The sequence below is a fragment of the Pan paniscus genome, chromosome 20 (assembly GCF_029289425.2).
Source record: "Pan paniscus chromosome 20, NHGRI_mPanPan1-v2.0_pri, whole genome shotgun sequence".
Classification (NCBI taxonomy): domain Eukaryota; kingdom Metazoa; phylum Chordata; class Mammalia; order Primates; family Hominidae; genus Pan; species Pan paniscus.
In genome coordinates, this window is record NC_073269.2 from 36,375,301 (window position 1) to 36,400,669 (window position 25,369).

General features: G+C 42.6%; 1 protein-coding gene across 23 annotated transcripts in view; it reads left to right on the forward strand.

The window, feature by feature from the left end:
- The window catches only part of ZNF536 (zinc finger protein 536), a 489,498-nt gene that overhangs the window by 177,641 nt on the left and 286,488 nt on the right, over window positions 1-25,369 (forward strand). The gene's annotated exons all lie outside the window — the stretch shown is intronic.

Sequence of the window (25,369 nt, forward strand, 5' to 3'; positions counted from 1 at the left end):
TTTGTACTTAAGAGAATCTTTCCAAAGAGTTAGAAGCATCATTAAATAAAGACTGTGAAATGTGCAATATGGCTTATTTATTTAAATGTTAATTGGTCCAACGAACACTTCTAATTAGCTCTATATTTGCTTAGCAAAAAGTTTTACAAATTCCAATTGTGAAAAGCAGCTATTTTGAGCTGGTAAGCATGTTGCAGCCTCAGCTATGATTTTTCTATAGTTCTCAGCCCTTGAAGGCACAATTTAATTTTTCATGTATGCATACTAGCAACGGTAAACACTTGCGAGTGTAAAGAACCTTCTTTAATTAGCTGCACAACAATTAAAGGATTCACAAACTAAATTGAACCCTGTCTCGGTGCTTACTAGCTGAATTCTACCACCTGTCACAACAGCACTTTGTTCAATCTGTTATGCAAAATCATTATAGCAATATAGCGGAGGGGAAAAAAAAAAAGAGAAAACAGCAATTATTTCTTACTTTTCTCTTGAATGGGTTATTTTGGGTTATACTGATGTCAGGTTCATTGAAGCTAACCTTTTGAAATCTGTAACAGCATAATACTTCTAAGGCAGTCTCAGAATGGCTGGAAGAATATTCCGTTTTACGCTTTTAGGAGGAAGCAGCATTCATTTCTTTCCTCCTAAAAGTGCTGGAGACTCTGATCATTTGAAACAACCTGTTCTACCTCTTCCAGCCACCTTCCATTTGCCTTTTTTCACCGGGAACCCTGTACGGCTCGACAGGCTTCTGTGTTTTAAAAGCTTGCAAACCGCGGCCGACGTGAGTTTAAAGATGCAATTCTCAAACTGCCGCCTCCAGAGCATCTCGAGTCATATTACTTCATAAGCCCAGTGACTTACTGTAAAAACATATGTGTTGCTTGCTTTTTAAACATTTTTTAAAGTTAAAAAATATATATATATATGTAATTTTCAAAAATTTGATTTAAACTAAACTGCTCTCCTGTTTAGACTGGGTCGGAGGGGAATGTTACCCCCACCCGACCCTGGCCATTTGCAGAGACAAAGGCTTTATTGTGAGGCCCAAACCCAAAGCCTGACATGACAGACTTCTCCCTGGAGTCGAGGAATAAATGTTTACATTTGGTGTTGCTGTGCCCTGGCCCCCTGGTAGGAATGCCTGCAACTCTGGGCTTTCACATACAGAAGGGATGGGGAGGGATGCTTTGCGGAGGAGAACACCGCTGCTGACGAGCTGCACTTTGAGATGCTGCCTGGCATTGCTTAAAATGGCATCAATAACATATTGTTAGTCCCAGCCTCCAAAGCATATGTGATCTGGCCATTTCAGACGTCGGAGTGACTGTAGACAAACTGCTGAGCTCAGTCAGAGGGTCTGCATTCTCCCACATTACAATATTTTTTATAAGTTGTTCTTTACATCATTTCAGGAAAATGCACAACGCAGACAAGGCAGGCCTTTGAAAATCTAAACTCTTTCCCTGAAAAAATGCTGAAAGGAGGAAAGTGAGAGCCAAAGGTCAAAGGCTGTGCAAGAATGTGTTTCTCTATTTTTCCTATTTCTTAAGCAGAGGAAGCTGTCATCATTGTGGCATTTGGGTAAGAAGGACTGTCTCCAATCAGGTCCAGGAGGGAGAATTTGAAGTCTACAGGGGCTTCTCTCTTCTTTCTGCTGAAATCCAACTCTTCGGCTGGTCCAGGGCTAGTGCATGGAAACTAAAGTGAGCTGCTATCCGCTTTATTGAAGTTGGTGAAATGCATACCTCCTGCAAACTTGCAGCTCTAGAAAGAATACCCACTTGCTGTCTTCTGCAGCCTCCCTGTCTGCTGCTGCACTCGGCTGCAGTTTTATTGCCAGAGTCTCCAAGTGCAAGGTCCAGCTGCTCTTTGTCCCTGGGCATGCTGTCCCCCTCGTTCTTCCTGTGCTCTTGACAACAGTGTCTGCACCAGGCTTTTGATGGGAGGCTGCTGTTGCCTTCAGGGATGGGATGGTCACATAGTAGGCTCTCAGTGAACATCTGGTGATGACCGTAAATGTAATCTCCACTTGGCCGAAGAACTCATGGGAATTGAAGGGTGGATTCAGGCAATTTAAGCCCTTCAGCATTCCCCTCTACTTTTTTTTCTTTCCTTTCCTTTCCTTTTTTTTTTTTTTTTTCTGCTGTTCATTTAGAATCTCCTCATCACGGTGCACTATTTGTTCCATCCCACGTTTCTTATTGCTAGTCTTGCAAGGGAAGATGGTAGGTAGAAGCGTAAGGCCAGCGTTGCCCACGCAGGGCCTGCCTACCTTGTGCTCAGACCTGGGTTGGGCACAAAGGGGGCCATCCTGCCTTCAAGAGGCTTCTAGTCTGGGCGCAGAGCCCAGACTCCCCAAGGAAATGTGGAGACAGCCTTGGTGTAGATTCTGTATTTGGGGCAGGCCAGAGGGGGACACTGTTTTCTGGCACCCCAGCATCCCTGGAACTCCAGCATCCTCAACTGCAGGCCACTTGAGGTAGTGGTGGCTTAGCAGTGAGGCGCATGGCATGTGGAGACAGGCAGTCTGGGGTTCAGTCCCAGCAATCTAGTGATCAGATGTGAAACTTTAGGCAAGTTATTTAACCTCTCTGTGCCTCAGTTTCCTCAACCATAAAACGAATATGATAGTAGTAAAACTCGCTGATAGAGTTTGAGAATTATGTGAAGGCACTTAGAACAGGACTGAGTGCCCAGGAAGTACCACGTTAGTTACCATTGCTGTTTGTTTCTAGAAAACTCTCCAACCATGATTTTCCTCTTCTCTTATACTACAACCACAGTCATCAACACAGAAGAAGACTTCTGTGACCAAATGTCCGGAGGCGGGGGGGCTCCTCAACACACCCAGCAGTGGACACCAGCTGGGTGTCCCCAATTCAATTCTGCCACCATCTACCCAGAGATCCCACAGGTTGCGAGCTCAGTCCCCAAGACGGTCCTGCCCCAGGCACCAGTTGCAAGTCCAGGCCTCATGAACTTCTGACCAACAGGCTTCACGTTGGGGTTCCCATGACCCCCTCTTTGGGTCCTATTAATTTGCCGGAGCAGCTCATGGAAACATTTACTTATGTTTACCAGTTTATTATAAATAATATTACAAAGGATGTGGGTGAAGAGAGGCGTAGGGGAATGTATGGGGCATGGTGGGGAGCTTCCACGCCTTTCCTGGGCACCACTGTCTGGAAACCTCAATGCATTCAGCTATCCCGAAGCTCCCAGAACCCAGTCCTCTTGGGTTTTTAGGGAAGCTTCATGATGTCATACATATCCTTCAGAATATAGGGTGAGACCCTCTTTGGGGAGGGTCTTAAGACCCCAAGTCAGAAAGATGGGGGAAGATTAGAGTCCTGCCTTGGGGCAGGTGAAAGGAGGTCAGAAAAAGATCAGAAATATTCTGTTTCCTGAGGCCTAATACTGCCAACATTACAACAAAAGACTCTAACAGGGACCATGGGAGTTATGAGCCAGGAACTGCAGACAAAACCTATGTATATATAATAACACCGCACTGCTACTTCCTGAACTTGGGGTCTCCCTGTGCCTGAACTCCATAGGTTCTGAGATTCAACAGAACCTTAGGAAACCATCTCCTAGCTCCTGGCTTCAGGCTTGATGGGTCTGATGAGCCATCAGACCAGGTCTTCCAGGGAAAGCTTCTCGATGGGTACCGAACCATTTAAGACTGCACTTCTCCCTTGCCTCTTGATACTGTTTATGGGCGCAGTGTTGTAGTCTAGAAGGTAGATTTTCAGAACCGGTGTGATCAGTCGCTGCACCCGAATTGTTTTCCACCTTTGCATCCTGCCTACTAGAAATTGGATTACTTACTGAAGAATGTGGAGGCCCTTGATGCAGAGGCACTGTTAACATTTTTTTTTTTTTTGAGATAGAGTCTCACTCTGTATCCCAGGTTGGAGTGCACTGGCGCAATCTCCACTCACTGCAACCTCCACCTCCTGGGTTCAAGTGATTCTCCTGCCTCAGCCTCCCGAGTAGCTGGGATTACAGGCACCCGCCAACACACCCAGATAATTTTTGTATTTTTCGTAGAGACGGGATTTACCATGTTGTCCAAGCTGGTCTTAAACTCCTGACCTCAGGAGATCCACCCACCTTGGCCTCCCAAAGTGCTGGGATTACAAGCGTGAGCCACCATGCCCAGCCACTGTTTCTATCTTATCAGACCTGAAGGATCTCTAAAGTCAGGAGTTCCTGAGTATCTTCCATGCTAGAAGTATGTGCATTGTTCCATGTGCAGGGCACATGGGAGAGGCACAATCATTGTTAACATATGAATTTATAGCCTAGCAGGGGCACCGAGAAAAGGGAACAACTAGTCAACCGCGATGCATGCCCAGGGAGAAACAACCCAAGGAAGAGGAGTGGGAGACCAGAGAGCGGAGTGTGGTTAAGGACTAGGAAAGGATCAGGAGCAGGTGCCACCGAGCAAGAATCTTAATTTGCCATGGTCATGGGTGGGGGAAGGTTCTGAAGGTGTTTTCTTTGAAATCCACACCGCTTTACTCCAGGCCAACAGGGATTTTGGCCAGGAGACTGCAGGCTGATGTAGGAGAGCTCTGCTGTTGGGGAAGGATACACTGTAGGGCTATAAATACCTGAGATAGGAAATGCGTATTTTTAGCTCCAAGCATTGAGGAAACTGGGATTATCTAGCAGTGATTGGGGTCATCTCCCAGCTCTGTTTCTACACTGGGAAACTGTACGGCCAGTTTTCCTTTTAAGGGTTGAGCAACGTGCCGGGGCTGGCACAGCTTGGTGCCTGACACAGAGTGACCCTTGGAGACTGTCTGTGGAATGACTGTGTGACAGCCTCCAGTGAACAAGTTTTCTGTAGCGGGTGTGCTCCTTTAAAGCAGGGGCCACCACAACTTGTTGGCATTTCCCTGGGTGTTGCTATCATGTCAGTTTCTCATGGTGATAACCTTTTAAAAGATGTTTGATCCCTAAACAGTGTAGAAAGAGATGCGAGCAGAGGAGATCCACAGAGTAGACAGAGGGCATCCCCAACCTCTGTTGTCTCTGCTATGGACCCTGGACTGACTGCAATCATGTCGGGTCCCACCAGTTACTTTAATGAGGGGGGATTTTGCTTTTGCAGAAGTTGCTGCCTTTCTTGTGCCTGTTACTTTGCTCACTTATTACTGGGGTCACAGCAGGTGGCTGGATAAAGGATCACCGGAACCAGGGAGCCAGGCCTACAACTCCACTCTGCTCCTCCCTGACCTACCCTGTCCTGTGTGGCCAACAGACTGACCTTATGATCCCCAGAAGGCTGAAAAATCTACAAAGGATGTTTCTTCCTTTTTGTTTATATTGACGTTTTGCTAGTTTTTCTAAACATTACATAATGAGCTGATTTCAAAATCAGCTTGCTGTTTCGAGAAAACTCTCCAACCATGATTTTCCTCTTCTCTCACACTACAACTATAGTCATCAACACAGAAGAAGACTTCTGTGACCAAATGTCAGGGTGGGGGGCTCCCCACACACCCAGCAGTGGACACCAGCTGGGTGTCCCCCAATTCAATTCTGCCACCATCTACCCGGAGATCCCACAGGGTGAGAGCTCAGTCCCCAAGATGGTCCCGCCCCAGACGACAGTCACAAGCCGGGGCCTCACGAACTTCTGACCAACAGGCTTCACGTTGGGGTTTCCAAAATCCCCGGTTTGTGTTCTGAGCAGCAGGAAGGGAATGGACATCCATGGGTGATCACGAAGCTGAGTTCTTTGCTGTCTCTCCTTTCAGGCCCTTATGCATATATATTCTCTCTTTTTGTTGTTGTACATAAAGTGGATTACGCTTGCACACCATTTTGTGAACAGCCACTGAGTTTAATGTGTTCTTCTGCACCCTTCTTGATGAGTGCAAAAACAATTGCATGACTCTACCATGATTGATTTATTTAATCCAGTCCTGTGGGTGGAAATACAGATGGTTTCCAATTTTCTTTTTCTCTCATTAGATCTGGGGACTGGGCTCCTTGTCTTTGGCTCACAGAGGATGACTGGGGTTTCCTTTGTTGAGAGGAAAGTGGCCGTCATGAAATCAGTTGGGTTTTCTCTGATGTGATGGGCACTATGAGTACCTGCCTTGGCCCACTCATCACCAACCCTGAAGGGGTCTCAGGCATATACTTTTGGATTGGAGGTGGGTTATGAGAAAGATGGGCTGTGTTTCTTTTTGTGTGAGTGGATGCATGTACCTGTGCACGTGTACATGTGTGCACAGAGGTGTAGAGGAAGTTCAACCTGTTTTTTGCTTTGGGTTTGTGGTGATTGAATCCAGGCCATTATAGACCATGGGGAGAAGGGTGGAAATCTGGGTGTTGCATTCTAGTAAAATTGGCCACTAGTATAATTGCCCTAACCTTCTGAGTGTCTGCTCACAGGTGTTAAGCATTTGTCTGTACCATTTTTGATTAGTGCATGGTATCCAGGGGGTGCCCTTGTGAGCCAGCCTCCCCTCCCCATCACCACCTTTGTTCCTTGAGCTTCTTTCCTTCAGTACTCCATCTGCATTATTTGTCCAGGCCACAGCCTTTTCTCCAGGAATTAAAAAGTCATCACTGTTTTCTACTGCCATTCAATCTTCTTGACCTCTGATGAGAGTTGTGAATTTCAGCAGCTGGGAGGGATATTGGTGAGGGCACAGGAAGTAAGTGGAAGAAGGGTATCAAGGTGGTCACAGCGCAGTTGCAATCTGCTTTTGTTTTATTCCTTTGGTTGTTAGTAATTAGTTATTCATCCATCCATATGTCCATCCATCCATCAGCCATCATTGATCCATTGGTCCATCTGTCCATCATCCATCCATCTATCCTTCCATCTATTCATACATCTATCCTTCCATCTATTCATCCATCCATTATTCTCTATCTATCATCCATCCATCTATATATTCATCCATCCTCCATCCATCGATCTTCTATCCATCCTTCATCTATCATCATCCATCTATTCATCTGTCTATTCATCCATTCATCCATCCACTCATCCATTCATCCATCTATCCACCCACAAATCCATCATTTATTCATTCATTCATTATCATCCATTGGTCCATCCATCCATCCATCCATCCATCCATCCATCCATCCACTCATTCATCCATCCATCCACTCATCCATCCATCCATCCACCCACAAATCCATCATTAATCCATTATCATCCATTCGTCTATTCATCCATCCATCGATCCATTCATCCATCTATCCATATCTTTCTATCTAAACATTCATCTCTGGTATGTAGAATGGTGTCTGGCATAGAGTAGTTGCTCAATAAATATTTGTTGAACAAATGAATGAATAAATAAATAAAAGTCAGAGGTTTTGAACTTGGAGAGTGTATTTCCTGCCAATAGGCTGCAGCAGGCCTATGAGATTCAGACCACCTTGTTCTGCTAAAGGACATCTCAAGCCTTGCTAATCTTACAGAGCTCTCTTTTCTTATGTTGTTATCCTTGGGAGGCGCCCTGTCTAATTTTCTCCTTCCGAATCCCTGGCTCCCCTGCTCCCAGCTTCCTTGGCAGCAGACAAGGAAGAAGGGCAATCTAGGTGTACTTTTATAAATGACACTTTGATGAACATCATTTCAGCTAAATCTTTGTACACGTTCTTAATTATTTCCTTAGGTTTAATTGCTAGAAGTGGAATTGCCAGGTTAAAGAGAATGCACATTTAAAGATTTGAATACCTGTTGCCAAATTGCCCTTCAGGCATGTTATGTCAAATTACGTCCCCCCACCACCACCACTGCCATACAAATTATGACCCTGTCCCTTTCCTTATATTCCTTCAAGTCTGAATGTTATTTAACAAAGTGGTACACCGTACTAATTTTATATGCAAACTGTCTCATTTTGCTTTTTATTTCTCAAGCTTAATATGTATGTATATCTATATTTTATGTAGATATCTCTCTATATAGATGTAAAGATACATATCTTTAATGGAATGTCTCTAAGTCCATTTGGTGAATTACCTGTTTATGCCTTCTGTCTGGTTTCCTTTTGGGTATTTGAATTTTTTTTTTTTTAACCGTAGCATCTCTTCATACATCAGAGATATTAACCCTTTGTCTTATACACATCTTCTAATTGTTTCTTCCAAGTATTTCACTTGGAAAAATAGTTTGTACATGGTGTTTTCTAATGAGATAAAGGGATTTAAGTGATTAAATCTTTTAATGTATTCCTTTACTTTTTAGTGTCATGCTTTGAAAATGATTTCCTACCCCATTAATATATTAGTATACTCCTAAATTCACCTTAAGTATTTATGATTTTATTTTAAATATAAATTTCTAATCCATTAAGTGCTTATTTTGATGTATATCCTTAGGGTAAAATTTTGTATTCACACATTGCACACATATTCATAATTTTCTATTAAAGAGATTTTAAAATTACATTTTCCAACTGATATATAAGATATACAGGAAAACTCCATTTACTTTTTGTTCTTTGAAATTTATAAATAAAATAACTTTAAAAAATTATTTGAAATAAATAAACAATGAAAAGTGAAGGTCTTTTTAAAATCTCTCACCTTCACCTCAATTTCACCCTCTTCTCAAGAGGTAATAATTTTTCATGGATTGGCATTATCTCTGCACATGCACAAATGCATATAAATACAAAGGAGTTCTTGTTTTTCACAAACATGGCAAAACCATATACACATTGCTTTGACACTAGCATTTATATACTTAAGAATATAGAGATCTATTTAATGCTCTTAAACTTGGACAAAATTCCATGATATGGATGTACCATAACTACTTAGGTATTTTCCAATGGATCAATGATTGAATCATTTCCATTCTTTCTCCAATTAAAAAAATGCTGCAAAAAAATTTCTGGCACATACACATGTGAATATTTCTATAATATAGATACCTCCAAGTGACATTGTTAGGTTGAACGGTATGCACATTTAAAATTTTCATGGATATTGAAGAATTGCTTTCTAAACAGGGTGCACCAGTTTACTTTTCTGCAGATAGTGTGTGAGGATGGTCAGTTTCCCAAACCTGTACCAACAATATATACAAATAAAGCTTTTTAGTTTTTTTTTGCAATCTGATGCACCAAAATTTTAAAATTTTTATATGAATTTCTTTTGGCATATAGTTAAAGATACATTTTTATTTATACAACTTTATATGGCTTCATTTTAAAAAGTCTTTACCAAGGATTATAAAAAAATTCTCCTATGATTTCAGTGATGACTTCTTAGTTTTAAAACTTTTTGTGTGAAGTAATGTTGTGTAATGTATTTTTTAAATGCATAGACTATTATCTCAATATGTTTACTGATCAGTCTATTTTTATATCTGAATCATCACCTTTATCAAAACCACGTGTCACTTTGGGGCTTCTCTCTACCTGGTTCATTGACATATTTGTCTACTTCTGTATACTACCACATTATTTCAATTATTATAGTTTTACTGTATTTTGATTTGATAGTACACATGCTGTCTTTTTATTCTTTCTTAAAACTTGCTTGGCAATTATCACATTTTTTAATGATGAATTTTAGATTTCACTTGATAAGTTTGGTAGATGATCTTATTGATAATTTAACTTGGATTTATAGATTAATTTTAAAAAAATTTATGTATTTATGATATCACCATTTCATCCATGAACATGGTATAGTTCTATTCAGGTCTTATTTTATGCCCTTTTGTAAAGTTTTCTGTTTTACTTTTATAGATTTTGCCCATGTCTTATTATATTTATTCTGGGTGTTTGAAATTTCCTCTGACAACTTACAATTGTTTTTTTTATACAGGAAAGTGATCATTTTCAGTATATTGATTTTATCTTTGACATTTTAATACACATTTATTAGTACTAACAGTTTCATACTTTATTCTTTGGATCTTTTAGGTACAGTCATTTTCAACTGTGAATAATGACAGTTTTGCCTGGTCCTTGTAAATAATTACAACTCATAACTTCTTTTTTTTCTCCAAAAATTTCACATTGTTTGTATTGACTAAGACTTCCAGGACAGAGTGTCTTGTTGCTAGCTTTAACAGAAATAATTCCAATGTTTTGCCATTAAACATAATGTGTGATTTGGCCATTTATCTTTTTATAAATCAGGAAGGAATGTTGAATTTTATCAAGTGATCTTGGGATGTTGTTGATATAATATGATTATTCTCTTGTAAGATATTAATATAGTGAATTAGTAGACTTTCTATTGTTGAATGAATCTTGAATTATTGGGGGTAAACTCTAGTTGTTCTTTAATAAATTATGTGAATATACCGTATGGTTCATTTCACTAATATTTTATTTGATATTTATATTGCTGTTTATAAATGAGATTGCCTTATAGCTTCTAATAGAAAGTAGTAGTAATAGTAGTAACAGTAATTCTTGTCCTTCCTTTTCCCCTTCTCCTTCTTCTCCTCTTTCTCCTCCCTCCCTTCTTTCTTTTTGTCTTATATGCTATATCTGGTAGCACTATCCTAGTCTCAGAGAATGAAATGAGAAACTTTCTATCTTTTCTGTGTTCCGAGATGGTTTATATACAGAGACGATCTGTTTCTTTGAACTTCTGGTAAACTATGAACATAAAAGTGATGAGGCTTTTTTTTTAAATGTAAATGTTCGTTATCCTTAAATTTCTTCTATAGTTATTCTTTTATTCAGGTATGTTACTTCTCATTGTCATATCTGATAATTTTTTTAGACAATTCATTTATTTTAGTGTAGATTTTCAAATTTAATGGTATAAAGTTGTTCTGTATTTTATCATTATTTTAAAATGTCTTTTGTATCTGAATTTTTATTCCCTTCCTCAATCCCATGTTGTTTGTGTTTTCTCTTTTTATTCTCATCCATATTGCCACATTTATTTTCTTGGTCTTTTCAAATAAACTGTTTTTAGTTGTATTGAATGAGCCTTTTGGGGGAAAGGGTGTGGAGCGGTTCTATTTAATTAGTGTCTGCTGTTATTTTTATGAATCCCTTCTTACTTTCATCAGGTTTATTTTTATTACCCCCCTCCCTAGTTTATGGAATTGAAGGCTTTGTTCATTTGTTTTCAATTCTTTTCACTTTCTATTCATTACATTAAAGGTTATAAAGTCTCATTTGACTACCCTCTTAACCACATCCTAGAATTTTTATTCGTTTGTTTTGCTATTGCTTTGTTTTTACTTTTAATTTGAACAGGTATTTAATAAGATTTATAGGTTTTGGAACTTTATTCAGGTATTTTTGAATGCTGTAATACATGTAACATTTTTGAGATGTTGCATGGATGTTTGTAAAGAATTCATATTTTCTGTTGGGTATGGGGTTCTGTCATTCTTATTTTTAAACATTTATTTTTAAAGTCTAATTTCCTCTCTGAGGAAGGCATGATAACCTTTTCCATGATGAATTTGTTAGTTTTGCATTACATTACCCGCTTTTGCATTATGTATTTTATAGCTTTGTTGCTAGGTGCATAGAAGTTCATCACTATGATTGCTCCTTGAAGTTCTTTGATAGACTGTATTCTTTCTTGACATAAAAATTCCCTGTACTGGCTGGGCACGGTGGTTCACACCTGTAATCTCAGCACTTTGGGAGGCCGAGGTGGGCAAATCATGAGGTCAGGAGTTCGAGACCAGCCTGGCTAACATGGTGAAACCCCCTGTCTCTACTAAAAATACAAAAAATTAGCTAGGCGTGGCGGTGGGTGCCTATAATCCCAGCTACTCAGGAGGCTGAGGCAGGAGAATCACTTGAATCTGGGAGGCGGAGGTTGCAGTGAGCCGAGATCATGCCACTGCACTCCAATCCCGGGCAACAGTGCGAGACTCTGTCTCAAAAAAAAAAAAAAAAAAAGTTTCCCTGTACCTATTTAATGTTTTGGCCTCAAATTATATTTTATATGATACTACTATTTCACTACTTACTTTTGTTTTATTGATGTTGCTTTGTATATATCTTTTCCATTCTTAAATTTTCAACCTTTATGTGAAACTGGTTCTCACATAAAGAATATAAAACTGGGGAATGGCGGGCATATATTTAACCTAATCTAATATTTGAAATTCTTTCTTTTTTATACATGATTTTAACCCATTAACATTTATTAAGTTTACTAATATGTTTAGTTTTTATTTTTGCTATCGTTTTTATGTTGTCTGTTAATCATGGCATATGAAGTTTTCTCTCTTTTATTGCATGGATGAAATTTTGTTTCATTTTTTTTCTTTTCTGAATTAAAAGTGTACACCTGGGGTTTGGTCACATAATGAGAATGCTTAATTTCTGACACATTTTAAATGTGTGTGTGCGTGCACATATGCATTCAGCATCCATATCCTCCCTTGAACAAGACAAAGCCTTATCTGTCATCCGTCCCAGCCCCATGTCCTTTGCCTTTCCTTCATGTGAAAATGATCTGTGATTTTAATTCCAGACTTTGTAAAAACCATTATGCACTACCCATTATTTGAACTTAAATATAAATATAAACTGACCTTTGGTTTACTTATTTTATTTCCTCTGTTGTATAAAACCTTTAATGATTTCAGAGTGAGTCTGAGTCCTTTTTTATCTGAAAATGTGTTATTTTATCTTGCACTTGATGCTACATATAGAATTCTAGGTTTAAAATAACTTCCCCCAGCCCTTTGAAAATATTACCTGACTATTTTGAAATATCCAGTGTTGTCATTGAGAAGTCTGATGACAGTCCAATTCTCATTCCTATGTGGGTAAGCTGTTGTCTTCTTCCTCTTCTCTTTCTTCTTCTTTTCCTCCTCCTCCTCCTTCTTCTTCTTCCTGCTTCTGCTTCCCCTCCTCCTCCTGCTCTCTTCCTCCTTCTCCTTCTTCTCCTCCTCCTCCTTTTCCTTCTTTTCCTCCCCCTCCCCCTGCTCCCTGTCTCCCTCTCCCTCCTCCTCCTCCTCTCCCTCCCCCTCCCCCTCCTCCTCTTCTCCCTCCCCCTCCTCCTCTTCTCCCTCCCCCTCCTCCTCTTCTCCCTCCCCCTCCCCTCCTCCTCTTCTCCCTCCCCCTCCTCCTCTTCTCCCTCCCCCTTCTCCTCCTCCTGCTCCTCCTCCTCCTCCTTCTTCTTCTCCTTCTTCTTCTCCTTCTCCTTCTCCTTCTCCTCCCCCTTCTTCTTGTTCTTCTTCTTCTTCTTCTTCTTCTTCTTTTTCTTCTTCTTCTTCTTCCTCTTCTTCTTCTTCGTCCTCTTCCTCTTCCTTTCCCTTCTTCCTTCTTCTCCTTCTTCTTCTCCTCCTTCTCTTTTTTTTTCCTTCTAGCATTGTTTTTTCCACTTTCTTTCTGGAGGTTGGAGGTCTCTTCTTGATGTGACAGTGTGTGAATTCTTTTTTCCAGAATTTTCCCCATCAGCTGGGGGATTCTTTCAAACGTAACTCTTTTTATTTTTCTCAGTCTACAGACTGAAGAATCATCATGATCATCATCATCGTCGTCGTCATCATCATCATCATCATCTTTTTTTTTGTGGGGGGCAGAGTCTTGCTCTGTAGCCCAGGCTGGAGTGCAGTGGCACGATCTCGGCTCACTGCAAGCTCAGCCTCCCGGGTTCACACCATTCTCCTGCCTCAGCCTCCCAAGTAGCTGGGACTACAGGTGCCCACCACCGTGCCCAGCTAATTTTTTGTATTTTTAGTAGAGACAGGGTTTCACCGTGTTAGCCAGGTTGGTCTCGATCTCTTGACCTCGTGATCTGCCTACCTTGGCCTCCCAAAGTGCTGGGATTATAGGCATGAGCCATCATGCCCGGCCCATCATCATCATTTTTCAATCCTTAACTCGCTTGTTCTTTCTGGAACTTCTACTTGGTGGGTATTAGACACTTTGGATTGTATCTGCATGTCTTTTCATTTATCTCCTATACTTTCCATTTCATTATTTTTGTACTACTTTCACATGATCTTTCATGTCAGGAATTTGGCTGGGACCATGTCTATTCAGCTTTTAGATCTTCAACAGGGATTTAAAGAAAATATATGCAATCAAATTGTGAATTTCCAACACTTTTTTGGCTTTTCCTTCTCTGATGGCTCTATTTCCAATCAGTCATTTCTCTCTTTATGGTTGCAATATTATCCTTTTTGTGAAGATACTAGTTAGAATTTTTTATTAAATTATCTTTGTCCTCTGAATTCTTTTTTTTTTTTTTTTGGTACATCTTGGTTCTTCTTTGTTGTGTTTTTAGCTTCCTTCACATTTGTAGTGAGCTATTTTGTCATTTGTTTTTGTGAAAAGAGGAGTAGTGGCTTAGTATTGGTGCCTGGCATATATTCTTCTGTGGTTCTCTAGGTCCGTTACCCCATCAGGCTCTCCATGGCATGGGAGGGATGCTCATTGGCTCTTACTGTGGAGGGTTCTGGGACTGTCAGACTCACGTTAGGATGTGCAGTGTGGGGTGTGTGGGCAGGAAAATAGGCAGGCTGGGACTCACCCACCTCCTCCCTGCCCTCCCCATCCTCCCTGGGAAGAGGGCAGGCTTTCTCTCTGGCACTGGGAGACTCAGGTGCTCACCTTCCTAGTGGGTGGCCCTTTCATCTTTTTCCCCACCACGTTGATGGGGCAACTTTAAACTCTCTCCTGTGTCTTTCCAGGTCCCTGTCCTCACTCTAGAACATTTTTTTGGTTAGGTGATTCATATTCTTAGAGTGTTGGATAATACTTGGCACTTGGCTTTGAGGATGATGCTTCCCTCTACCACTGCACTTTCCATTTTGAGTTTTTGTAGATAAGCTCATTATTTTCAAGTTCTTTCCCCACAGTGTATTTGAGGCTGTTCTTTGGCCTATGCCTATTGATCTGATCCCATCTATATTCTTTCTTTCTTTCTTTCTTGAGATGGAGTTTTGCTCTGTCATCCAGACTGGAGTGCAGTGACACAATCTTGGCTCACTGCAGCTTCTACCTCCTGGGTTCAAACAATTCTCCTGCCCCAGCCTCCTGAATAGCTGGGATTACAGGTGCATGCCACCACGCCAGGCTAATTTTTGTATTTATTTATTTATTTTTTTTAGTAGAAACAGGGTTTCACTATGTTGGCCAGGCTGGTCTTGAACTCCTGACTTCAGGTGATCCGCCTGCCTTGGCCTCCCAAAGTGCTGGGATTATAAGCATGAGCCACTGTGCCCGGCCCTGATTTCATTTACTTTCCATCCTCAGGAATATCTCAACATTCCTGGCATGCCGATGACTTGCTTCTTGGTTATTTAGTGCCATTAGGGAATTATTCTATGTGAAAAAAACATCTTTTATGCCATTTCCAGGGATTTGAGGTGGCAGAGAAGGAGGGTGAATGTGTCCGGTTTTCCATCTTGATACAATCCACTGCAAATGTTATTTAAATTTCGACTTTCTGGGTTTTAAGATTTAATGGAATTCTCTAAATACAAACATACCATTAGAAAAAAAGATAAAGTTTTCTTATTTCCAATATTTATAGTTCTTATTTAATTTTGTTTGCTAATTGCATTAGCTAGAACTTCCATAACAATATTTAAGAATTGGGGTGATGGGGCATCTTTGCATCTTTAGTTTGTTTTTAATTTGATGAAAACGTCTCTAGTGTTTTATCACAAGGACATGTTTTGGGGGTCGGATTTTTTGTTTTTTTTTAGACAGGGTCTTACTCTATTGTCCAGGTTGGATTGTAGTGGCACAATCATTGCTCACTGCAGCCTTGAACTCCTGGAATTAAGTGATCCTCCCACCTCAGCCTCCCAAATAGGTGACATGTCACTATGCCCAGCAATTTTTTTTTTTCTATTAGTAGACACAAGCTCTTGCTATGTTGCCTAGGCTGGTCTGGAACTCCTGGGCTCAAGCAATCCTCCCCGCTTGGCCTTCCTTAGTGTTGGGAGTACAGGTGTGAGCCACCATGCCTGGCTTGGGTTGTTTTGATATAAGTATATTTTCATGATCTTATTTTTGTACTGCCAAGCATTTTTTTTTTAAATCGGAAACGAATACCCAATTTTGCTGGAGGATTTTTGATGTCTATCAAAATGATCATGTAGATTTGTTCCCTGGCCTATTATGCTTGATTTTTAAATCTTGCATCATCATTTTTGACATTGATGGAGCATTCCTGGTGTCCTGTTCTAAAATGAAGGAGACGTCTCTGACCTACTCACTGTGTAGTTTCTTCTCTTCTCTGGAGAAGGCAGCCTTTCCCAGGTGAAGTGAGTTCAGTCATTCCCACCGTGGGTGCAGCATGGATGACAGGAAATTAACTTAATGCTCTTTGTTTTGTTAAATCTAAATGATAGATGCTTAGTAATTGTTGGTTGAATTTAACAGAAATATTTAGACTTCTAGGGTTTTTTGTAAAATTTCAAATATCTCAGGAGAAAAAAATAAACTTGTGCACCCTTCCTCATAAGATGTTAAATAGCATCTTTACTCACTTCAATTACATTTTTGGAACACCTACATGTGTACTGGGCATTCTGCCTAGGGATCTGCAAAGATGGGACAGAAGTGGCTCCTCTGAAGGTGGGGTTGGCTGGGGTTGGAAGGGTGTCTATGATGATGTGCCCGTCTCAAGAGGTGCCCATTTCCTTCATGCCACCATCACTAAACCTTCACCTCTGGGAGTCATTTTCTTCCAAATTATGCAATTAAGATACTTGAATTGTTATAATGGTTATTATTATTTTAAACTCTTATTTACATAATTCTGGTGCAGACTAGATATATGGCCAGTTACCAAAAATTTTCTTTTAAAAATTAAGTGTTAAAGATTGGTCTCTGCTAAATAAGGATGGATTTTCTTTTATTTTAATTTTCCCTTCAGAAATAACTTTATATTTTCTGATTAGAGAAACGATGCGTGTCCATGAACTAATTTGGAAAATACACAATAGCATTCAGAAGAGTGTTGGTCCTGCCACCCAGAAATAACATTTTGTTATTTTTTCTTTCTTTATTTTCTATGCCTATATATTCTTTTCTTTTTCAGAATTGGTACCAAACTGTAGCCATAGCTGTATCTTTCACTTGAAATGTAATCATGGGCATGTTCCCATCCACTGAAACGTCTTTTGAAAGCCTGAGTTTTAAGGCAGAAAGCTCCTTCGTGGCTTTGATGTAACCATTCCCTTACTCTTGAACATTTGGGGTGTCTGAGTGTTTTTCTCACTATAAATAGCATTTCCGTACAGTTTTGTCTTTATTGCTGATAGCATTCTAGGTTTGTTCTAGGAGTGGAAAACTGAGTCATAGTTTATAAATGTTTTTGAGCCTTTTGATCTATAATGCCAAACTGCTTTCAGAAAAAATATACCAGTTTTCACTCCTTCCAGTACTTCCTAAGAATGCCCTTTCTCTATAACCAGAAGCATATGTCATCATTACAAACACACACACATATGTGTGTGTATATTCACATGTGTGTATGTGTGCATGGCTAATTTTACAAACGATAAATGTTGCTTCTGCTATTTTAAATCAGATTCTACCCAAGACAGATAAAATAAAGGAAACTTGGGTTTTGTAAAAGATGAGAGCTGAATGTGCAAATGGGCCAGCAGTGTGAGGAGCAGGAGGATTGGATGGGGTCTGAGAAGAGGCAGCATGCTCCGTCTCCTGATGTGCTCACATCTGGGGAGGCTTTGGCGTGAGGCTTCTCTCACCATGGCTCTCCCCATACAGGCAGGACTCCCAACACGTCCTCTGCTCCACGGCATCCTTGCCAGGCACGGAGAAGCCATCAGCAACCCGAGAAGCTCAGTGAAGAGGAAAGGCAGCAAAGCAGGAGGGGACAGAGTTCCCATCCGGGTGCTGCTTCTGGCGGCTGGAGGAGAGGCCAGATTGTGGTGGCCGGTCCTGGGATGAGTCCTGACCCAGTGCTTGCAGGAGTCACAGGCAGGCTGGGCGCTGGGCAGAAAGGGTGCAGGGCATCTGCAGGGACCCAGCCTGCATGTGACACTCCCAGGGATGTCACGGGGAACTGCTTGTGCGTGGCTGAGAACAGAATCTGGCTTAACGCTTTTAACAAGTTAATGTTTGTGCTCATGGGCCCTGTGCACATTTAAGAATTAATTAAATCCTTTAAGGAAGCCATTTATGTTTGAGACCAAAGAAGATACTTAGGGGCCAAAATACCCCCAAAGAAGAAGGCCTGATCACATCTCTTATGTCTTGGAAGGCCCCACAAGACCAACTTCCTTATACCCCGATCCGCAGTGCAGTGTGTACAAATACGTTTAACCCATTCTTTCCGGAAAGCTCCTGGGGAGGCATATTAAACCTGAGTTATTTTCAATTTCATCTAAGGTGTCTCTATCCAATGCAGTTTCTTCAAAGTCTGCAATGTGGGATTCAAAATCTCTTAGCATCATCAAAGTCTTAGAAAAATATATTACTAGGAAGTAGAGCTGCTTCTTGTGTGTTAATTACAACAAGCCCGGCTGCCGCGCAGATAATCTCTAGCGTCAGAAGCATCAGCTCAGGCAATATCAGGAAAAACAAAATCTTTTTACAAAAGAAAATCCTAAATTCTCCTTTTTTTTTCCCTCTGAGGAAAAAAAAAGTGTGGTTCATTGCGAAGCTAAATCCCATCTATTTAGTTGTTCTTATAAAGATTTCACTGATATTTGAAATATTCCTCTCTTGAAAGGGAAAAACAAGGTAGGTTTTCAGGATCCAGCCTCAGAATTATGGTGCTATTTTCGGAGTCTTTATCTTCAGAGGAAAAGCTGTGAATCGTCCATTTGGGCCAGGTTCTGAGTACAACTAGAACTTTAGCCTGCCTGAGACGAACGCTTGGTTTGCATGTGTGTGTTTTTTGGTGGGTTTCACCGTTCGCCTTCACTTACACGCTGAGGTTGAAGTTGTGCGGCAGACGGGGCTCTTCTTTCCCGTGGCTTTGAGGGAAGTAGGGATCTGTCACCAGCTGTCCCTCTGGGACATCTGTGCTCCCTGAAAGTAGAGCAGGCTCCTGACCAAGACAGGGTCCTTTGGGCTTCGGAGGCAGTGAAGGTCAGGGATAGGTATGTAGAGGACCCAGCGTGCAGAGAAGGGAGAAGTCGGTAGATTTTAAAATTACTTTTTTTTCTTTAATGAGGAGGAAAACTCCATCGGTTCCCATTTATTCAGAACTTCTTAAGAAGATCCTAATCTACTGTGGCCTTAAGATCCAAGTTGGTTAAAGGAAGAGCTGAGTGACAGCCTGTCCTGACCAGGGAGAAGCAAGCCATTGGTGGTGCCCAGGGCGACTTCATTTTTTTTTTAATTTCTTTTTTAGAGACAGTGTCTCACTCTGTCACTCAGGCTGGAGTGCAGTGGCACAATCAGAGCTCACTGTAGCCTCCCAATTCCTGGCCTCCTGGGTAGCTGGGATTACAGGCATGCCACCACGCCTGGTAATTTTTAAATTTTTTGTAGAGATGAGAGTCTCACCATGTTACCCAAGCTGTTCTCAAATGCCTGGACTCAAGTGATCCTCCCACCTCAGCCTCCCAAAGTACTGGGATTTTGGGCGTGAGCCACTGTCTCTGGCCCGGCAAGTTCAGAAGATACGGAGACCTCCGTGTAAAACAACCTAAGTCACAGGGTGGGAGATCTACCCTTGTCACACTCCCTGGGATCTCCAGGAGAGAAGCCCCTTCCAGCCCCCAGTGTGTCTTTAACACCTTCTACCTCTGCCAGCCTCCCTCTGTACACAAGAGCAGGCCCCAGGCCAGAGCCGGCTGCAGGCAGCAGTATTCAGCCAGAATTTAATAACATTGTTCTCTTTTTATTTATTTTTATAATTACCTTTAATTTAGAGCAAGTGATACAAATTTCCATTTAGGGTAATGATATAGTTTCCTTTTAAATGCATTAAAGTAAAAAATAGTGAATTAATTAAAAAAATATTAGCAGGGATACAAAAACATGGGAAAAAATGTGAAGGTAGTTTATTGCAGTACAACTCTATAGCAAAAAGCATCAGGAAGGTGATATGCGGGTGCCTGAAACTGGGAGCACAGATCTGTAAGCCCCTTTTAGACTATTTTTATTTTATTTATTTTCTGAAACACGTGAGGGGACCCTTAGCTACTGGAGAGTTTAGGATTTTAGGAAACAGGGCTCTACAGAAAACCTCCTGAAGACAGGACATATTGACCTAAGAGGTTTAGGATGGATTCCGGCCCAAGGAAGTTGCATCAGAAAGATCCCAAGATAGAGTAGCCCCTCTCCTCCTTAGCATTAATTTTTCTAGAAAGGACTAAAGATATCTCCCTAAGTAAGCTAACAGCCCTACTGCCCAAGAAAAAGATTACTAGATGTCAAGTAATATTATAATGGATGCTGAATTTTACCTTTTCCTTTCTCTGAATTCTCCTGCCACCTCCCTGCAAGAATATAGCCCATGGGGGTGGCCTACTGTGTTCTTCCTGCTCTCAGTTTGGGTATCAGGTCTTGACCCTCTTCCTTTCTAAAGGAGACTTGTCCAGGCTTATCTCCACAGTTCTCATAACACCTAGCACATAGAAGGCATCATTTGCCCATTCCATCTATCCATCCATCCACACATCTACCCATCCTTCTATCCTTCTATTTAGCCCTTCTCTTTCTCTCTCTTCCTTTCTTCTTTTTTCTCTCTCTCCACCTACCCAACCATATAGCCATCGATCCATGTATCCATCCACCACCCACCCATCCCTCCCTTCATCTGCCTATCTACACATCCATCCATCCATCCATCCAACCATCCATCCATTCAACCATCCATCCATCCATCCATCCATCCATCCATCCATCCATCCATGCGTCTACCCACCCACCCATCCCTCCCTTCATCTGCCTATCTACACATCCATCCATCCAACTCTCCATCCGTTCAACCATCCATCCATTCAACCAAACATCCATCCATCCATCCATCCATCCTCCCACCCACCCATCCCTCCCTTCATCTGCTCATCTACACATCCATCCATCCATGCATCCATCCATCCATCCATCCATCCAACCATCCATCCATCCATCTAACCATCTTCTATTTAGCCCTTCTCTTTCTCTCCCTTACTTTCTTCCTTTCTCCCTTCCTCCACCCGCCCATTCACATATCCATCCATCCATTCATCCATCTACCACGCATCTATTCATCTATGTATTTACTTCTTCATCCACTAAATAAATATTTTATTAAGAATATTCAGTATTCAACAATAGCACCAAAAATCTGTTGGGTGCCTCCAGCACTCAGGTATCCAATAGGGATACAGTAATAATAGAAGGAGACATTGTCACTGCTGTCACAGAGTTTATGGCTAATGAGAGACAGAAATGGAACAAGTGGCTATTCTATGCCCTTAATGAATGAAGAAGTGAATGAGTGGATTGGTAAATCCCTTTTCTCTGTCACTGCTGGGCACTGGGACCTGTGGAGTCCAAGAATGCTGGGGTGAACAAGCAGTTCCATAGATCAGAGGTTGCACTTGCCAGGCCTTCGCCAGCTGGGCTTCTGGAGTGAGATAACAGGCTCTGCACAGTCTGCTCAATCTGTCCCCAGCCGCTGAGGGCCTGCCCAGACTGTGCGAAGAGCATGCAAGGGCAGGGCTCCCTCCCGGGGGCTTCGGCAGGAGCAAGGCTGGCAGTGACAGCAGCTGTGGCGGGGAACGGGGGCCTGGGAGTGGTCGCTGCGAAGCGCATCAGGGAGGTGGGGGCAGGTGGGAGGGTGGATAAGTAGTAATATGATGGGGATTTCAGGGGGTCAGACACAGGCAGTCCCAGGCTCCCTGCCAGGGTCAAGCATGGTGTCTTGAAAAAAAGACATGGGGCAAGTTTCCCAGGGTCTGGGCAGTGCCCTCTGCACCTACAGTCCCGGGTGCTTTGCTGGGGACCTGGGCTGGCCCTGCTTGCTGTGAGTATGCAAGGGCGGCCACTCTGAAGCTCAGCTGATGCTGGCCAGGGGACACTTTGTTTCTGGGCCACAGGACCTGGATGTAGCTCATTTTCTTTCTCTCTGTAACTCTCCACCTGCTCTGGGTGCCCTGTTTCTGGTTCCAGATACCCTTACACTTCCTTCACTTTCCAAGGCACACACACAGTGGGCTGCAGGGGGGTCTGGACTTGGAGCAGGAGCACTAGGTGTGTGCCTGGTCACTCTGGGCCTCTGGGCTTTATAATGCTCACTGTGCAATAAAGAGGAGGCCAGGAATCCCTCTCTCCAGGGCAGGGCTGACCGAGGGAGCACAGGGAATGAACTTCAAACCTGTGCAACATCAAACACCCTGGGGCTCCCCGTCATGGACAGCAGACTGGCTTCTTTACTGAGCACAGGTAACACAGTCTGCTGAGCACACAGGGATCTGAGTGTGGGTAACAGGGGCATCTCTGGGTTCTGGGGAGGCTGAGAGACATGCCTGGGACAGGGACATTTGGCTGTAGATCAGAGAAGTTACCCAAGGAGGGGATGAGGAGGGGAGGATGGATGCAAAAAAAATAATAGGGTGTGCAAGGCTCTCTGCTGAGAGGGAACTTATTAAATCCACACGGCCTTCTTTCCGGAAGACTCTGGAACATCATGCCTAACATAGCTAAAATCACTTCTCCTTGACGCAGACAAGGAAAGCACTGGGGAAAGACCCATTAGTGGGATTTCAGACCCCTGGGCAAATGGCTAGGAGGCAGCTGGGCAGGGTGAGAAGTGCATGCTTGGTGACCATGGTGGAGTGCCCATTCTGTCCAGGGCACACAGGAGAAGGTGCTGCCTGCCACCTTCTGCTTCCCACCCAACGCTTCTGGAAGAGCCCAAGCCAACGTATGGCTCAGGACCCCAGGGGTGTGCGTGGAGCCTTCTGGGCTTAGGATGGTCAAGATTTAAATGAGTTTGGTAGAAGAAAACAAAGATGGTGAGGACACAAAGGCATAAGAATGACACAATGGACTTTGGGGACTCAAGGGAAAGAGTAGGAAAGGGGTGAGGGATAAAAGAGTACACATTGGGTACAGTGTACACTGTTCTGGTGATGGGTGCACCAAAATCTCACAGTTCACCTCTAAATAACTTATTTATGTTACCAAACACCACGTGTTCCCCAAAAACATGTTGGAAAAAAAAAAAACAAAGATGGGAGTGCCTTAGTGTGATCATGGGCAGGGAGAAGGCTGGAAGGGCAGAGGAGTAACCGAGGGCCCCAGGGGGTGTCTGGAAGGGAGGGCATATTTGTTTATCAGCCAGGACTCCTTTCGTTTCCAGTGATTGAAAATTTAACCCAAACCAACTTAAACCACCAGGAGACCTGTATTGACTCATATCAGTGCAAAGTATGTAAATGGTTCAGCCTCAGGTGCTGTTTGATCCAGGAGCTCAAATGTCACCAAGCATCTGACGTCTCTCCTCCTTCACCTCCTCAGCACTGGCCTTGTCCCCAGTGCTGCATAACCCCACTGCCACCCGCTTAGACTCTTCTTGGTAGCAAAACAGCTGCCACAGCTCCAGATCTTACTGAGAGTGTCTGAACCATCCTTGTAGCTCCCTGGCAAGCCCTAGTTATCACTCTCATTGGCCTGGAATAGGTCATATGATGATCCTTGAACCAATTACTGAGGCTGGGGCATGGAACATTCTGAATGGCTCAAACTGATTTTATAGTCAGAAGCAGGGAGCTGGCTACATCTCACCCAAGCTGCAGGACTGAGTAGGAAGAGGGGTTCTCCCATGTAGGGACTGTGGTGGGCATGGATGCAAGGATGTGAGTGTCCATGCAGGCATCTGTAGTTGGCTGTGGAGTCTGGACCTGATTAATAGGTGTGAGCGAGAGTGCAGGAAGTCCCAGACCCTACTAGGAACCCTGAGCATGGAGTGACATTTTCAGGGTTCCCCTCCCAGCAGAGCAGTGGTGGGTCGGGGCTGGTAGCACACCCCAACTGGGCATGACTGTGGGAGCCTCCCCAGAGGTGGTCTACTTTGGCAGGATCTCTGCAACCCCTGAGGAGCTACAAACAGGTAATGCTTGGCTTCCCCAGGCCTGCATTATGAAAAGCTTGAGTTACAAAATGCTCTGGCTATTAAAAACCTGCTACTGACTTTAACGGCAATAAAATATCTGCTGTTTATGAGTAATTAGCCACTTCTGGAAAAGAGCTCTATTCCTTTAAATTTATGGGGTGCCTTGATTTATGCATTTCATGGTGGGGGGATGTCATGTTACATCACATCAACCTGATGTAATTTGATGCAAATCAAACACATGAAGGAGTGCATGGAAACGCTCTCTCCTGCCTCCTGAAGTGTGTTTTTATATGGGGGAAGGTTTTGGTCCTTATTCCATCTTTGTTCTTCTTGCTTGCTTTATCAGGAAAGTCTTAGGTGAATCTTTACCCTGAAGGTCCTTGGTCCTGAGTGCACTGGCTGCAGCCTCTGACCACCCTTCAGGTGCTTCCAAGGGGGACTTCACATCCCCGAGGGTGGCAGAGATGCAAATATCTGAAGCTATTTAATGAGCACCGACGCCTTGCCCTGGGTTGCAGGAGCCTGGGAAGGCCAACAGGGAGACGTGCTTCCTGATTTGAAGGACCCCAGGGTTGGTTCCTATACACAGGGCATGATGTAATCAATGAGTCTGATTTCATATGTCTGAGAGGTGAGTGTGGGGCCCGGCAGGGGGAAGGTATATTTTGGAAGTCTTTCATAGCTTCTGAACCTCTGTCTGACAGCTTAGAGGGTAGAGGTGAGGGCATTCAATAATTTGTTGGTGGGACTATGTATCTATTTGTCTGTGTGCATTATTTCTTCTTTAGTCCACCCACTCATCTATCTATCTGCTCATTGATCCATCCATCCATCCGTCCATCTATCCATCCATCCATCCATCCAACATCCATCTGACACCTACTAAATTTCTTGAGTGAGGTAACAAAGAAAAGTAAGACACAGATGCATATCCACTAACTTGCTGTGGAACCATAGGTGAGCTATCCCCTACCATCTGGCCTCTGTTTACCTATCTATCTGTAAAATGGGCACATCAGACCAAGTGTCAAGGAGCTAGATGATCTCAGATATTTCTCTTGCTCTGCCATCCTCTGTACCATTGTCCCTTTCCTCAAGGAACATCTCTGTGCAAGGACAGAAGGTGTGGACAACTCTCATTCATGGGATGCAGAGATGCTTGCCAAGTAGTTGAGGAGAATGTGGGGAAGAGAGATAAGGTAGGATGCAGCAGTGGCCCTTTGGTGGAAGCTTTCGGCATGAATCTGGGTAGTTTGCCCACAGGAAAAACAATGATTTTTGATCTTTGATCTCTGCACTTAAATGGAGTTATCCCAAGGGTGCAGGGGACAGCAAGTGGAAAAAGCCTGGCATTGGGCATGGAGCACCACCCCTAGTCAATGTG